General features: G+C 38.4%; 1 protein-coding gene across 4 annotated transcripts in view; it reads left to right on the top strand.

Moving 5' to 3' along the window:
* NCOA2 (nuclear receptor coactivator 2) overlaps window positions 1–17,018 on the top strand; it is a 188,310-nt gene that overhangs the window by 46,509 nt on the left and 124,783 nt on the right. The gene's annotated exons all lie outside the window — the stretch shown is intronic.

Genomic DNA, 17,018 nt, shown 5'->3' with positions numbered 1-17,018 from the left:
AGTGATATTAAATCAGTGAAGGAATGGTGACTACAGTGCCTTTTAAAGGTTTTGTTTTCCACTTTTTTGCATTACTTTTAAATTTTGTTTTATGGCTTTGCTTCATGAATAAGAATCATGATGTTATAACCAAACATATTAAGAAATCTGTCTGTTTTCACATTCTATCAAATCTGGGTGTTCCTCAGGTTGGAGCCAAGGCTTCATGACTTGAAAAGGCAAGAAAGATTCAGTAGTAAGAAAAACTGAGTACATTGTCTTTAAGAAAGCATTCAGGTCTCTGATAAGACTGGAATTCTGCTGTTGGTTACGTCATTCACAGGAAGCCACATGCATACAATTGGTATCTGGCCTTAACTTGCATAAGAGAAGGCCAGTCTGTAGAAATACTTTTTGTTTTGTTATGGTACTGCGGTGTCTTTTCTGTTTATTTTTTGTGCCATATTGAAGTAAATTGATAGGAGAATTTTTATATATACGCTGATATTTCTAAAATGTAGTTGAGAGCTATCAGGACATTGTTTTCTATAGTCCACTGAAAATTCTCCTCCCATCAAATCTGTCTTATTTGGGCTACTTGTTGGATGATGAAAAAAATAGAAAACTAATAAAGTATGCATTTGTTAAACTTTTTGTAGTGTGGTCATTGCATTTAGTTCTGGATTTAAACTCTGAAAGGCAGTAGTGTGTGTTGAGGGAGACTGAAATCTACATTATTTTGCAAAAATTAAGGGCAAATAATTGAATATTTGTTTGGTAGTTTAATTAGGATTTTAGCATGACATTTAAAATATATAGCCAGTGCTTTGGATTGTTTCACACTTGGAAAACTTTGCCCTTATAAAGGAGGTGGATGGAAGACAAGCCTAAAATAGTCAGCTTGGCACATGCTTAACATCTTTAGAGGGGTTTGAATGTGAGGATTGTTTCCAATAAGATAGTTCTAGAAAAACCACAGCATTTTAATCTGTTCAATGTTTCAGGCAGCAAGATTTCCCAGTTGCGTGATAACCTCAAATAAAACTGCACAACTGCAAAAAGCTGCAGAACTTGAGCAGAAAATAATCTGGAATTATTCTATATAGCTTTTTTTAGAAGTAGAAATACTAAATGAATAAATCCTCCTTGTATTAATCTCTGAAGTAGTCTGTACTCTGTGGGTGCTGTTATATCCTGTTGTTCTGCGAGTTTTGCACCTGAAACTGTAGTAAGAGGAGAATACAGGTTTCTGCTTGCATGGCACCTCTGTGCCTCAGTCCATAACCATTCACCCACGTGTTGCTGAAGTGTCCAAGGAATAATGAGCTGCCCTTTCTTCTGAGTTAAAGTCTTGCTTAGTGTGGAGAAGTTGGTGCAAGTTGTCACTTAAACCTCAATTTTCTGTGCATAGTCTTATCCTTTTACATGGATTACCTTTTGCCATTCTCTGACTGACATAAGAAATGTGGTAGCTGCACAGCATAGATGATCCCTTGGTAAAAATTTAGGCATTCTTACAGTGTATGCAGGGTGCTGTGGATACAACAGCATTCACCAGCATTGCATTTGTGCTGGCTGCAGGGACCTCAGCTCCACTGCAGAATTGTCATCAGCTGTTCAGAACCAAAGGCAGTTACTGATAATGACTTGCTGAAGGTTTCATCCTAGAGATAATACCATAGTATCCTAGAGATATTAAAGCTAGACCTTTATTGTTTAAGTGATGCTGGAAGATCTTAGCCTGTGTCCAATTAAAGGCAAAGCTTATTTTGTGTTTAGCTTGTGTGCATTCACTTAGCACAATGTGTCACCACTATTTTTTGTTACAATAAACCTTTAATCTGTTTATATTATTGCATCTTATAGGCATTAATGCTTACAAGCCTAGTGGGATATTTGCTAGGTGGTTATGCTAATAAATTTATCCATTCAATTTATATTAGTGTTCAGTCTTGTCTAGTCTGGGCTTTAAAGGTGTGTTCCTGATGGATTTGCCTAGCTCAGTCTAATTAGCACTGCTGGTTGATGGAGTTAAAGCCTAGGGGGAAGCTTAAGCAATAACTTGTGAGGTTTAGCACTTTTTGAAGAACAATTGCTTTGTTTTAAAGTTTTAGCAAGGGGCTAGTTAGGTCAAAACCAGTAGGAGGTTCAATATCACTCTTAATTTCCAGGCAAAGCAGTGCCTTAGCTGTGTGCTTCCAGAAATTCAGGCTTTCTGTGATTCACTCAGCTTCTCTTCCATGTATAGTACAACAGAATTGAGAGAAAAGGTGCTATTCTTTCCCCATGTATCAGAAGTTCTAAAAGACCTCTAAGATCATAGATCCTTGACTGACCACCACCTTGTCACTGAGTGCCACGCTAAGCTGTTTCTGGAGCACCTCCAAGGATGGTGACCCCACCACCAATGTTTAACAGCCTTTTCCATGAAGAAATTCTTGATGTCCAACCTACCAAGATACCCTTCTCTTTGAAAGGTGATCATTGAAACCTTAGAAGTTCAATGTTTAAACTTGTTTTTGGAGTAAAAAATAATGTCATTACAGTGTCTGACTGTCTCAGGGTTTCATCACTTGTTAGTTTTGAATTATTAGCCCTTTTCAGTAAATATTGACAAATATCTCAAAGGGGGGAGGAATAAATATCTTAAAAAGACATTTATAACAACTGAAAATTAAGTCAAGGGGAGAGAGACATCATTAGTGGCTGAACTGTGGAAGAAAAAGTGTGAGATCCAAAGGACTTGGCATAGGTTAGGGTGATTTCATCCATGTCTCAGGCATGGGAAGAGCTTTACAAGGTCAACCAGCCACATGGCACAAATCTGTAGGAAAGTAAGCTTTGTTAGTCATAGAGCTTGTGGAGTGACTCTTAAGGAAGCTTGTATTATTTTACCAAAAGCTTTAGCTTAAGTAATGTGTGTTAATGTGGCCATGGGAGTCAGCAATTCATTGTTTGCATGTTAAATTAACCAATAATTCTAGTTTAGATTTCAAAGGTGTGCATTCAAGATACATTGCATTGTCATAAGTAAAATCCAAGCTTGTTCTTGAGATGATGGACTAGAACTGATTAAGAAGAAAAGTTAATTCAGAACAAGCTTGCAAATTTCTTTATTTGTTAATGTTTATTTGTTAACTAAAACCCATTCTGTAGGGTGGTTAAAACATCTGTTTCTTGGGTGTAGACCTTCATATAAGTAGTTTAAATTTTTTACTTATAAAACTTTTCAAGTAACTTCTCTCAAGGTGTCAGATCAGAGAGGTTTTTTTTTTCTGTATAGTAGTGGAAAAAAATTTTAGATACAGTTGTTGAAAACAGATCGGCACTCTGGGAAACATTGGTCTGGCATCGCAATTACAGATGGCATATGAAGCTAAATCTTTTATATTCCTGTTGTTTTGCAAAGAGGCTTGATGCCATTATTTTCTCTTTTTGGGAACACATGGAAGAGTTTTCTTTGAGTCTTTATACCAATTAGGTAATTGATTATATCTTACCACACTCCACTGTATATGAAAATCAGCTTTTATATGTGCATAAGTGTTGCTAAATGGCATCAGCAGACATGTAACTTCTCTAATGTATGTAAAAGTGCTTAGCAAAGGGCATTTTTTAATGAGGAGATTGTTTGCTTTTTCCCATAAGACTTCTGCTTCCTATTTGTAATGTTATCTGTTTGTTTAGATAATTGTGAAGAAGTGGAATTTTCTTTGCCTGAAAATGTGTTGTTTTTCCTATTAAATCAGAAACTCATTTATTGTGTGATGGGATGAAGCCTCTCTGGCAAATCTTATAACTGTCTGGTATCTGTTTCTGACATTGTCACTACCTTGGAAAGGTTTTAATTTCAAGCATTTCTTATGTCAGTCAGAAATGCAAAGTGTTAACCAATATTTATTGATTTTAGTACAATTTTTTGGGGGGTCATAACAACTCTATGCAGCACCACAGGCTTGGGGCAGAGTGCCTGGAAAGCTGCCTGATGGCAAAGGACCTGGGGGTGCTGGTTGTCAGCTGGCTGAACATGAGCCAGTGTGTGCCCAGGTGGCCAAGAAGGCCAATGGCACCTGGCCTGTGTCAGCAATAGTGTGACCAGCAGGACCAGGATGGTGATTGTCCCCTGTACCTTGAATCCCGTGTTCACTTCTGGGCCCTTCAGGACAAGAAAGACTTTGAGATGCTGGAGAAATTCCAGAGAAGGGCAGTGGATCTGGTGAAGAGTGTGGAGCACAAATGTTGCTAGGAGCAGCTGAGGGAGCTGGAGTTGTTCAGCCTGGAGGAAAGGAGACTCAAGGGAGCTTCCTACACGCTCTCCTGAGAATGTAGTGAGATGGGGTAGGGCTTTTTTCCCAGGTAACAATGGACAGGACAAGAGGAAATGGCCTCAAACTGTGTCAGAGGAGGTTTAGATTGGATATAAGGAAAAATTGCTTCACTGAAAGAGTGGTCAGGCATTCAAATAGGCTTCCCAGGGAAGTAAGTGGAATCATCATCCCTGGAAGTGTTCAAAAAGCATGTGGCTGTGGTGCTTGGGGACATAGTTTAGTGGTGAATACAGCAGTGTGAGGTTAACAGTTGGACTGGATGATCTTCAAGGTCTTTTCCAACTGCAATGATTCTGTGATTCTGTAATTTTATGATTCTGTTAAAGTCTTGATAAAATTTAAAATGTGTGAGACATCTTGGAGCTGCTATAATAAAATATCATCTTCAAATCAGTCTTTTTCTACTTTGAGATCATAGCTTAATTTATTGTTATTTCTTACTTCTGCTTAATTAATGAAAGGGATCTGTATGGTTCCTGTTGCTTAGATATCCATGGACTGAGACTGTTGCATTGTCTTGCCTTGCTATTTTATTAGCTTCATTAATAAGGGAAATAAAGTTGATCTTCTGATTTTTTTTTAAAGTTATGTGAGTCAGAGACAGATTATGATACTAATTTAATAATGCCCTTTTAATGAATGGCAGATCTTTATGTGCACGAGAAATAATGATGGAAAACACCCAGGTGGGTAAGATAAACTGGAGTCAGAAAGCAGAGATGCAGGGTGCCAGCCACGCTAATGCAAAGCACCTTCCTTCCTAAGTGATGTCATCAGCAAAATAAGCCAGCCACTTTTTAAATGGAGTTGTGATCATGTTCTGCAATGAGTGTTGACATAATTTAGAGATTTAACGTGTCTTTGAAAACAAATTAATTTAGGAGGACTTCAGTGATGCTGGACTTTAATTTGAGCAGTGATGAAGTTTTCGTGTCATGCGTGCTGGTATGCAGATGGTAATTCTACAGCTGTGCTGGTTTGAGTACAGCTGAGATTGACTTTTGCTGCAAAACGCTTGTAGTCCATAGTTTCTGCCACCTTCTGCTTCTCATTTGAAGTATATTTCTTTTTCTTTGTGGTTGGAATCTTCCTGGTTCCATTCAGTTCACTTTCCACTCCAGTGAAATGAAGATGGTGGTGAATGAAGTGAACTTACTTCCCCAAAAGGCAGCTAGATGAAAGTGAGGCAAGAATCAAGTTAAGGAGTCTCTTGGGAAATCATTGTGGACTTTTTAGACTGCTGTTTCCAGCATATTGACATCTGATCAAAGTTATAAATATATAGCAAAGGAAAAAATATATTCACTGATTAGGTTTTTTCGAAAAGCTTTCACTTTTGTTAGGAGAGTGAGCAATTACATTTCCCACTTCACATGCAGATTTATGATAGGAAAACTGAAACAGACTATTGAGGGAATCTGACTTTGTTAGAAATGATGTCATTAATTAGTTGGGATTTTTCAAGACAACCCTGTGGGAGATGATTCTAAATGTTTCTAACAGAGTGCAAGGTGAAGATATGCTAAAGTCACACTCTAGATGAGAGTGGTTGACCCTCCCAAGAGATGAAGAAGGGGAGAAAGGGAGGATGCCATGGGAGATTATAAACGGAGGAATACATACTAAGTTTCCCTCTGGTAGTACCATTACTTTGGGCAAAATATGGAGATGGCAGTGTCCTTATGGAAGGTGTTGTGCTTTGAGAAAAAAAGGCATTTTATCTCATTGTTTGAAATAAAAAGGATGATTGAGCACACAACAAAAAAAAAATGCTGCAAGTTTCAAGACATGATCAAGTCTGGACTAGTTAGGGGTGGACAAAAAGTATGCACATAAATTGTGTGTATTTGTATTTTACACTACAAAAAGTGTGAAATACACAAATGCTAACCCATGTGATTTGAAAAAAAAAAAGACTTAAAAAAGTCTCAATAAGACACCAACACTGCAGATTAAAATTGATTGAAAACTATGAATATTGTGGAGAGAATTAAGGCACTTGGGAATGATAGGAAACAAATCAAAGCAAGGCAGGATGGGGGGAGAAGCCAGATCTAAATCAGAAGCTTGTAATAGTAGAAAGTAACAAAGGAGAAAGCAAAGCAACCCAAGGAGAAAACTGTGGCTTTGCAATTAACAACACAGAAAATGAAAAGTCTATTTCTCTTGTATTTTTGTTTAAAAAAAAAAAAATTAATACTCACATGTTTTGAGCTCTTGAGCTGATGATGAAACACTTGCCTTTCCTGTTCTGGCTCAGCAGGATATGAAACAGCAAAGTAGTTGAACACACTGGGTTAGTTTGTCAACTTCTATCCATAACTTCATGGGCTTACCTGCAGAGTTATCCGGACTGGTAATGTAGATTTTTCTTTTTTATTGTGCAGCCCCTCACTCACACCTAAACTTGACACATGTGGAAAATTTAGATATACTGAGTTTAATATTGTTTTGGGCATGATGTTACTTATTCTAGTCCTAACAGAATAACTCCAGTCTTAGATAAAATCTTGTAAAGGCTGACCAAGGTCTTGATTAACCAGGAGTTGAAGCACAGCAATATAATTAAAACTAACCAATATGGTTTATTTGACAAGATCATATCTGATTTTTTGGGGGAGAGGAATGATAAGTAACTTTCATGTTACATGCTAAGATACAATATGTTCCAGGAAGAAAGCTCAGGGATACTTCAGGCGTTGAAGGTTGCTGTCCAGTCCCTCCTCCCCAGCAGTAGCTGCAAGAGCAGTACAATGTTCCCTTATGAATTTTGAAAAATAGTCTTTGTTTGTTATTTTGATCCAGAGCCACCCAAAAAGCCCCCAGAAAACCAAAATAGAAACAGACTTGGGGTGAAGGAGTAGGAATCAGGACTTTGTTCTCCTCAAACAAGCTCTGTAATTCTAGTTTAAAAAAAATAAATGTACTATCACTTTTTGCTCAGGTTTCTTCCAGTCATTCTGCTCAGTGAAATACCTACAGAGAGAGAGCAATAGATCACAACAGATCTTCTGGTTTGTTAATCTCTTCTCTGTAATGGGATCAGGTGTTTGCTCACTACACACATAAATAGTGCGAGTGTCCTTCGAAGGGAACCCAAAAGGAAAGGTGTCAGATGCTATCATGTGAGTTCCCCAGCAGAATCAACACCTGGCTTTTGGAAATATTTTATTTCACAGACGTCTTGAACTGGGGCTGTGTAATTTAAATACTGCATTTGTATTCAAGCTCATGCTAGTAGTTCATGAATGAGCAGTTCAGCAACAAATATGATGCCAAAAAAGCAGAGTTGCATCAGCAGTATATTTTTAATGTATTTCACGTTTAATGGAGAAATTTTTCATCAAATGACCTTTTTTCTCCAAAATTAGTACTTCATTCTTTCACATTCAATTTGTTTAAATTATAGAATTGGCTCCCTTATGCCCCCATCCCAAAGTCTGATTGACTGGTATTTCAATAACATTTTGGCTGTAGTCTTTTATAGATATATAAAACATAGAAACCTGATTTTATATGAGATATATAAATATGTAGAAATGTGCATATATAGAAAATAAAATTTAATGAATAAAAAAATTGTGTCCTCTAAAGCTGATAGAAGGGGCAAAAGTTGGAGAACATGATACTTAAAACCAAACTGTTGGATATGCTGACAGATCTCAATATGAATATAAAATCTGATTTTCAGTTTCCATCTTCACCAGGTTTTTGTGGTAGGTGTCTGCCTACAGCTGAATTGGGCAAGGATTGCAGTCAAACAAATAATCTTCTGACCGAGGCAGCTGTAAAGAACAGAACTGTGTGCTGGGCTCTGCCACCAGCCCCCCATGTGACGCTCGCATGTCGTTCCGCTTTTTTTGGAGGTCGGCACCGAGTATTCATCTTGATTGCATGTGCTCAGCTTCAGTCTGATTTGCAAAAATGCTGAGTGCTCAGTCTTCTCAAGGAGAAGCTGTACTTTGAGTCAGGAGATTACGTGGTTTGAATATTTAAATGAATGTATTTCCTAAGTACTGTGGAAAAGAAAGGCCTTAGTTTCCATAATAATCACCTCCCTTTAGATGCTGCCTGTTGCTCATGTTGAAAGCTGATCCTAAATGCTGATCCTAAACACAAATGATACTGTAAGTGAAGCAGGTCAGCTTACTTGTGAACTTCATAGAAAGTTCCTTTATGAAAATAATACTGGACACTGAGCATTTCTGAGTGCTGCACCAAGTGGTGCGTGCAGTCATGCAATGGGCAGTGGAAGTAAGGCAAAACATTGAATGCAGGAATACTGTGGTGGAGTGCAGAGGGCAGCACAGTTGGAATTTGTGTGGTTAGATGCATTATAATTCATCCATGTGAGGAAACTGATTTCCTCAGGCAAGCTCAGTTAGTTCCTAACTCAAGAGCTTGATTTTCTATTGCTGTGCTGTAGTTGTGTGGGGGTTTTTGGGGTACCCTAGCGTGGAAACAAAGTGAGCAAGATCAGAACCCTTATTGTCACATGAAACCTGGTTTTGATGGGGTGAAGTGATTTTGTGAGGGGTTTTTTGGTGCTTTTTCCTCTTTCAGTTTTGTCACTTAACTCTGTTGAACATTGAGAAGGTTTATATGGATGGAAAAAAGCAGCACTGCCTCTTCAAGGTCCAAAGGTAATAGCAGAAAGAAAGTAGCCCTAGGATCACTTACTTCCACTTGGTGTCTGCAGATGGTTTTAATGGCTTCGGTCTCCTGCAGATACTCAGCTGCACTCATGCCAAATTAACTATTATCTTGTAACTGGTTATAAATACCAAGGAATAAAATTTGAAGAAAGCTAATTTATGGTTGAAACTCCAAATCTTCTCTTGTAAATATTTCATGTCTTATTTCATTCCCCTTTCAGTTCATTGCCTTTAGCCTTTCATCAGCTCTTTGAGGTGAGGGAACCCAAAAAGCATTACCTTAGATCATAGGAGTCATTTAGGTTGAGAAAGACCTCAAAGGGGATTGACTCCAACCATTTACCCAAACACTGGTTAGAATGAAGGGTTCTGGGATGTGTAGGGATATTGCAAATACAAGTAAGTGCACAACTTGCTGGTACTCAAATGTGTATGTAATAAGAGAGGTTTATTCTGTCTCTGTGGATGATTAGTGGTACATGTGGTCTGAGTGCTCATGGTCTTTCTGGGGATTTGTTTTTCTTTTTTTTTAGTATTTTTTTAAAGTTGTGTACTTTGAGAGGAACTTTAGAAGCTCATTAAAAGAAATTCCTGTTTTGTAATGAAATGGACATTTAAAATGGCCAGTGTAGTAAAGATTCATACAGCATCACAGAGTTTTTGGTTTAAAGCTGCTGTAGCTCTTCCTTCTCTCTCTAATAAACAACCACAAACTTCATTAGCTGCAGTAATTGTGCAAAACCAGAAGTAAGTTATCAGATCATCTCAAGTGTTTGGGGTGTATGTAGCAGAAAGGAAACTGTTCTGCAGCAGATGGTGCTTCGCCATGTGAAGAGAAGCTTTGTTGTTCCAGAAATGCAGACGTACACATAGTAAATGAAAAGATATTGACTATCCAAATATTAAAATTAGTAACCCCATAAGTATTACCCACTATCACCTGGGGTTGGCTGTTTCTGGTATTTTTCCTATGTTGGTGGGTTCAGGGGAAGAGGGAGTGGGCTTGAGGGGGGGTTTTGTGGGAGTTTATTACTTGAGAAAAGGCTTAGCTGTCTGTGTTTTCCACTCTGAGATGTGGGGTGAGTGTACTTTCCTTGAAATAAAAAAAATGAGTTTCTTGTAATTATATAAAAGTCCAAGCTTAGAAAACTAAGGAAATGTTAGGGAGTAAGCAATTAAGTAATCTTGAAAGGTAATGTGCATGCCAGGAAAAGGTCCCATTCTTTCAGTGGCTGTTAATTACTGTCATATATGGAGATAAGGTAATGTAATTTTAATATTTAAATGTTACTGTTCCATTGTCAAATTCTGCTGTTTCATTGTCATGACATTTTGTTTGACAAATAATTTTGCTGAGAACTTCAGCAATGGATAATTAACCACAACTGTGGCAGAACTATGCAAATTTTTCCATGCATTATTGCTAGTGCCAGGTAAAAGTATCCCAAGTAAAAAGAAGGGGATGGTTGATTGATAAACAGATACTTCTCTCTGTGTACTGAAAGCATGTTTTCAAGCAGTTTTTTGCTTTGTACTTTTAGGTATTGTTACAGAATTTGATTCTAAATATATTAACAAGTATTGCTGGAAAAATCCTGGTTTTAGATTTCCAGCAGTCAAACAGAATCAATATTTCCAAAATATGCCATTAGATGTAATTGTTTTCTTTCTTGGTCTCAGCCTTTTCTCTTGATAATGCTTATTGCTTGTGACTATGGGCATCCTACTGCATCTTTGGAGATGATTTACATAGATCCAGATGTGTTTATGTCCATATTTTAAAAGAGAAGTAGATAAAGACTTTTTTGGCATTAGTGCAAATGCTTCTTGGGAAAACTGTGTGTCAAACCTGCTGACCTAATGTGTTGATCTGGGTGTTGTTAACTGAGCTCTGTACAGCCACATTCTCCTGTTGTGCACTTACTTCTATTTCCTTTCCTACTTCAGCTCTTCTAGCTCTGAGTGATTTTAGCACATCTCTGAGTAAGAGCTCAAACCCAAATTGCCACTTTCTAAGTGAGAGATTCTGGGCAAGTTTGGGAGGTTTTTTTCCCCCCTCTTATATGTTTTAAAGACTGGTTTTGGAAAATCCACACTGCTTCATCTCAGTTAGAATATAACCTTTTTTTGGTCCAGGTCCACTGCCAACTTTAAAATTAAAATGAAAGCGAACATTTCTAGTAAGTTTAAATATTTTGTGGTTTTTTTAATGTTATATTTAAATATATGTGTAATGACTGTTTAGTTTTGCCTCCCCTTTTTTCCAATTCCAAGGAAGCTCATATGGTCAGGTATTTAAAAATAACTCTCTGAAAAAACCTCCTGGAGTCATGTTTACTCACATACAGCCCCAGCTGAGATGAGCCTAATGTTAAGCCATGGAAAGTGCTGGGTTGTGCTGCTTCTGCCTCTCCAGGCCAGGCCTGCAGTGCTTTGTTGTGATGCTCCATGCTTGTGCCCATCCTCTGGCTCATCACAAGTTTTCCTGTGACAGACACAATTAGTTTGCTTTCTTATCTTGTTTGTGACTCTGTAGCTTTGAAATACCTTGTCTTTCCAGCTGGTCAACAGCTCAGCAGCAACTGCCTTCCCTGTACCATCACCCATAGCCTTCCCTGCTAGATCCCTGACTGCTCCTTTTCTGAAAAAAAGAATTTTCTTAAGACTTCTAACACACATAGATTATATTGCTGACACATTTGATACTTAATTCAGGGCTTTAATGATGATGTTAGTATCCTTTCTCATCTTCAGGGCAGTGGCTGCTAAAGTTGCTGCTAATTGCTGTGGAGCTGGGGTGAGTGGAAGCCCTTGCAGGGACCCTTGTAGGACAATATTTGGAGGTACTTAAGCAGGATTCTCTTTTGGGTTTAGTTATGTAGTTTAGTTATCTGTATTTTCATACAGATTTCCTTTGTTTTCCATGGATCTGTTCTGACTAATCCTTTGGCCTGTATTTCATTAAAAGTGTTGACTGCAGAATGATGGTTTTGGTAATAGATGAAACAAAACTTTTCCTTTTTTCTTTCGCGTGTGCATGTACAAAATAAAAAGTACAGGATGACCTTTTTTATTTGGTAATTGAGAAAGTGCTTGACTTTGTTAGGAAAGCCATAGTATTAAGAATACTGGTCCCTAGTCTTTTTAAAATTACTGCCAGTGTGGTGTATCAATTCTCCCACTTATCCTCTTATGCAGTCCCCTTCCCATCCCCCACTGCTCCCTCCCTATTTTTAGAGGCATCACAAAGCTGTTCTGCTTCAAACGAGGAACAAAGATGAGGTTAGAGTTTTAATGTTTTGCAGCAGATTTCTAAAATGTTAAATGAGCCAGATTAGAGCATCCTATTCCTAAAACAGTTCTAAATTGTTTCCATGTTGTATTCATGAATGCTGTGTCTGTTTACTTCTAAAATTTTCACTCCTTACCCTAAAACCATCAGCAGATTATGACAGAAGTTTGAATTGTGGCAAATCTGTGTGTGAGGAGCGCAGATTCCCTTCCCTGTTTGAGAAATGGTGCTGTGTAACATTCCCTGTGCTCTTGTGAAAGCGAAACTGAAGTTCAGAGTCCCTGTGCTGCTGTGATCTGCAGGCTGCATACTGAAGAGAGGACTATTAAAAAGCAGGCTGTTTATGTGGTGGTGATAAAAATCACACGTATTTTCCGGTGACCTAAAGACCCTGCAGATTTTATTTAACTTTGAAGAAAATCATGTGCATGTGTGCCTCTTTATCTGTCTTGATAAATACGTGTAGCTTGCATGGAAAGGTGTTGTTAAGACTACTAATGTTTACATATGTGTCAGATGCAAGATTACAAACTGGGTATGGAATGAGACACTAGGCTTCTAGCATATGTGAAGCATATTGCATGTTTCACAAGAATTCCTTGGTTTAATGGTAAAATGATTATTTACAGTACTTAATAATGTGGGAAACATTTGTGAGTTAGCTTGTAGTTTTTTACCTTAAAGAATGCAATAGATAAAAAAATGCATTGCCGAAACAATGGGACAATTCAAGCAAATGCTGTCAGTATAGACAGATACAGAGGAATCCTAGCACAGCCAAGAATATTTCACTTGAATAAAATTATTAATTAGTTATTTCAGTTTCACAGTGTGAGATTATAAAGTGTTATGAGTGCTTTATTCATAGGCTTCTGCTGTAAAAAATGTAAGAATGTGATACTGGGTGTGTTTACTGATAAATGAAATTTAATACTTTTCCCTGGATATAATAGAGTGTGCACCTGATTTGATGTGAGAGGTAGTTTTTAACAGGGCAGCACATTTTATTCAGTTTATCCAAGCCATCTAGCTATTCTTGTAGTTAAAAGCCAGTCAGTCATTCCACCCTCCTACTTTTCTTCTGTCTTGAAAGCCCCATCCTCCTAAAAAAAAAGTTTGTGTTACTATCTCAGTTTGCCATCAAACCTCTCAGCTTAAGGCCTTGCCCTGTCTGTCCCCATGACAAATTCTGGATACTCTGCAATCACTAGTGAGGTGATGAAACTGTCACTTAAGCATAGGTGCATGCAGTGGGGCATGGAGCAATGAGCTATTAAAATTTACATATTTATGCAGCTTGCTTATCTACCATTATAAGGGACGTCATTTTATATCTTTATGCAAAGCTCATCTGGAAAAAAATTATCTAAAACTAATTTAATTTGGCAGTGCCATTAAGGTGGGCTTTTTTCCTTTCTGTTTTGAACTGTCAGTTCAGGTTTTGCTTCGTTTTATAAAGGGTTGCACTAACACTCGCTGGAAGACACGAAAGTTTCATCTTTTGTGAAGCTGATACTGAGAACAGGTCATAAAGAATTATGGAATCTACACATGGCTGAATGGATCTGGGCTTTTATAAAGCAGGTTTGACACCCAGCCAGTTTTGGTCTCTGCAGACCTAATAAATGAAAGAGATTTTTCCACTGCCCTGTCACAGAAAACAAAAACGCAGCTTATTGAATTGGCTGTTCACTGCCAGTTTAGGAAAAAAACTGTCATTTTCTTGCCCTGTATAATAAAAGCAGTACTAATTAGTAGAAGGCACCTAACCAATCTTACATGCTTTTCATCTAGTTTTTGAAGCTTTTAGAAATTCTTTTTTATACATATGATTGTGGTAAGAACTTCTGAGGATTTCAAATGTTGTTAAATTTCAGCAATCAAATTGCATATTTTCAGCCACCCCTTAAGCAGACAGGAGTTGTTACAAGAGTCTCTTCCAGAGTTGCACTGTTGGTTTGCAAACTCCTTCTGACATCTATAAAGGCAAAACTGTCCTTTTCTTCTTTTTAAGATCAAAATAAACCTCTAATTGGTTTATAGAGCCTTGGACTCAAGTTGATGGCACTTCTGTTTGTCTGGGATGCAGAAGGAAGACATGAGGGGAAGAGGGAGCCCCTTGCATCTGGTTAGCAGGCCCAGCTCTGGAATTGCCTGGAGATGAAAGAACCATTTGATGGTGGCCATTAACACCTTCCAGTGTAATATCCCAAACTGCCTCTGCCCATCCTCCTAGTGCAGCTCCCAGAGCTGGCCCTCTGCTAGACCTGTGCCGTGCCCAGGAGGAAGAGAGATGGGAATGAGGATTTGAGGGGTATGGGAAGTGAGGTGAAAGAGGAACTAGAAGAAATGTGATGCAGGAAGCCGTGGTGTTACCAAGGGATGGTTTACAAAACCTTTTGCAGTCTGTTGATAGAAATGGGAATCTGTCCTGCTGTCATGCAAGAGGAGAAATAGAGTTAGGCATGCCAGCTGGCCACTTTTTAAAGAAAAAAAAATCATTTGCATCTAAAGGTGGTTGGTTTGCATGCTCAGCTGCCCTGTGCATGTGCAGGGGTGTCAGCCACCAATGTGATGCAAGAGCTGGGAGGGTGCAGGGCCATGGACCCGCATGTGCACCAGCGTTTCCACATGTCCCCTCCTGGAGTGGCTACTCAGAAAACAGGAAAATGCAGTTGTCTCTTTGCAGTCATTAAGGTAGCAGTAAAACTGGCCTGCCTGGTTAGAAACCAGTCAGGTAGCAGGCATGTTAATGGCCCTTAGCTTCCCCAAAAGGGGCTGAAGGGAGGAGTGGTGCTCATGTGACTGAAGGAGTGGATAAGGTGGGTCAGTAGTCTGTGAAATAGAGGATGACAGAAAGGTGGCATGGGGGTGTTCAGGGTGCTCTGAATAGGTGCAGTGAGCGTGACCGATCCTTGCAGCAAAGTGTGAAGCTCTCTTTACCTCCTTTAATTTATGTGTAGTCAGAATTTCTTTGCACCCTGCCTTGCATGGGAACATTCCTTGGTGAAAGCTGGGGACTGCAGTTGCACTGAGCTGTAGGTGTAGCAGCTTTTTCACTTGATCCCACTTGCACTTAATGAACACTTGAAACAAATAAAATATTTTCTCTCTTTGTTGAGAGAGAGATGCAACTTAACTCCAATTGTGTTGAGCAGAAACAACAGCAGGTTTTTTTATTTCTGGGGCTATCTGCAGAAAAATCCTGGAACCAAAGATGAGTCACCAAATTTAGTCATAACACTGGGACTGGCTTGATTTTTAGAAGAATTAAGTAGCACTTTTGGGACAGCTTTTTTAGACATTAGAAATTAAATATATATGTTGTGTTTGTTTTATATTTTTATAGATAATGTTCAATTTTGTTTTATATAATGTTCAACTTTATATTTTTATATATAATGTAATCTATATAAATGTTTATACATAGTATTATTCTTAGTAAATTAAGTAGATTTCTCTAATTTGAAATGTGTATTTAAATGCTCTATGTTCTTTTGTGACTTGGGAATGCATAGGATTAATATATAATAATTCTCTGTTTCTATGTTGTAACTGTCACTGGAGGTAAGTATTAAAACCATTTCACATTAAAACCAGATTGTGATAGAGAAGCTGTCTCCATGGGTTTCATAGTGAGTTGGTGGTGACTTGGCTTAAAGGGGGGAAAAAAACCTATGCTTGGCAAGAAATAAAAAGCAAAATCAGGCAGCGCAATTTGAACCAAAATACTGAAGTTAGTGTTGATTTTTCTTCCCTCTTTGCTGAAAAACTTACAAAAAGTTCTGAAACTGCTGCACTGTGGAGTTTGAAGTGTATCCACCACACTGGCTGAAGGTGAGAGAAGTGCCACTGAAACCATGAGTGGGGCAGGTTGATATACTGGGGGCTTTCTTCAGTTCTTGTATGGGGACCTGGGACAGGCCAGCTTTGTTGCTAAGTGCTTTCCTAAGTTTTTGAGGATGTTTTCTCCTAACTAAATTATCTTACTGGCTACTGCTCTCACTTTGTGAAATTTAGGCATTTATGATGCTGGTGTATGGTATAGTTTTGCCAGATTAATTACAGAGCAGTTATTGAGGCTATCAGCCATGCATTGCAGCTTGGAAACTGCTGTTTGGAGTATTCAGAGATTCTTCAAACTCAGTTGGAAAGAGACAGGAGCTGACAATAGTAATCAGATTTCAGAGGGCTGGTATAGCTTAATCAAATGTACTTAGCTGGCAGTGAACATGCCTGATTCCTGGTCTTTGGGCTAGCAAGAGTTAATCTGTCTCTGCAAAGGGAGAAGTATCAACAAGTGACTGAGACGGTTTGGCATTGCAGGATAAACTGAGCAGCATAGGATGAATGCAGGGAACTTTTTAATAGTGAACTGTTAGGTTGGCTCAGTACTCTGGTGTGACAGCACACTTTGAGCATTTCTTGCCAGAATAATGTGATGGTGTTTGGGGTGGTTTCCATGAGAGGAATGATTTGTGGGTTCCAAAGATATACCAAAAAGGAGATTATTAAGTTTTACAAATGTAGCCCAGACAGTAGAGGGGAAATCACTGTATTAAATCAGAGCTGTCAAGCAGTGAGGCACCACACTCACATTTCACACACAGTATCTGTAAGAAAATATTCTCTGCTCCTTCTCGTCATGGATTTGAGGCTTAGAACCTACAGTTTCTGGAGCTAAGCACACTGTTGGCATAGCAAGGTATTGTAAAAAAAGACATTTTATTCAAAGAATTTCGCAAATTAGGCATAAACAGTATA

Source organism: Melospiza melodia, chromosome 1 (genome assembly GCF_035770615.1).
Source record: "Melospiza melodia melodia isolate bMelMel2 chromosome 1, bMelMel2.pri, whole genome shotgun sequence".
Taxonomy (NCBI): Eukaryota; Metazoa; Chordata; class Aves; order Passeriformes; family Passerellidae; genus Melospiza; species Melospiza melodia.
Note: the sequence above shows the minus strand (reverse complement) of the source record. Positions and strands in the feature narration are given on the sequence as shown.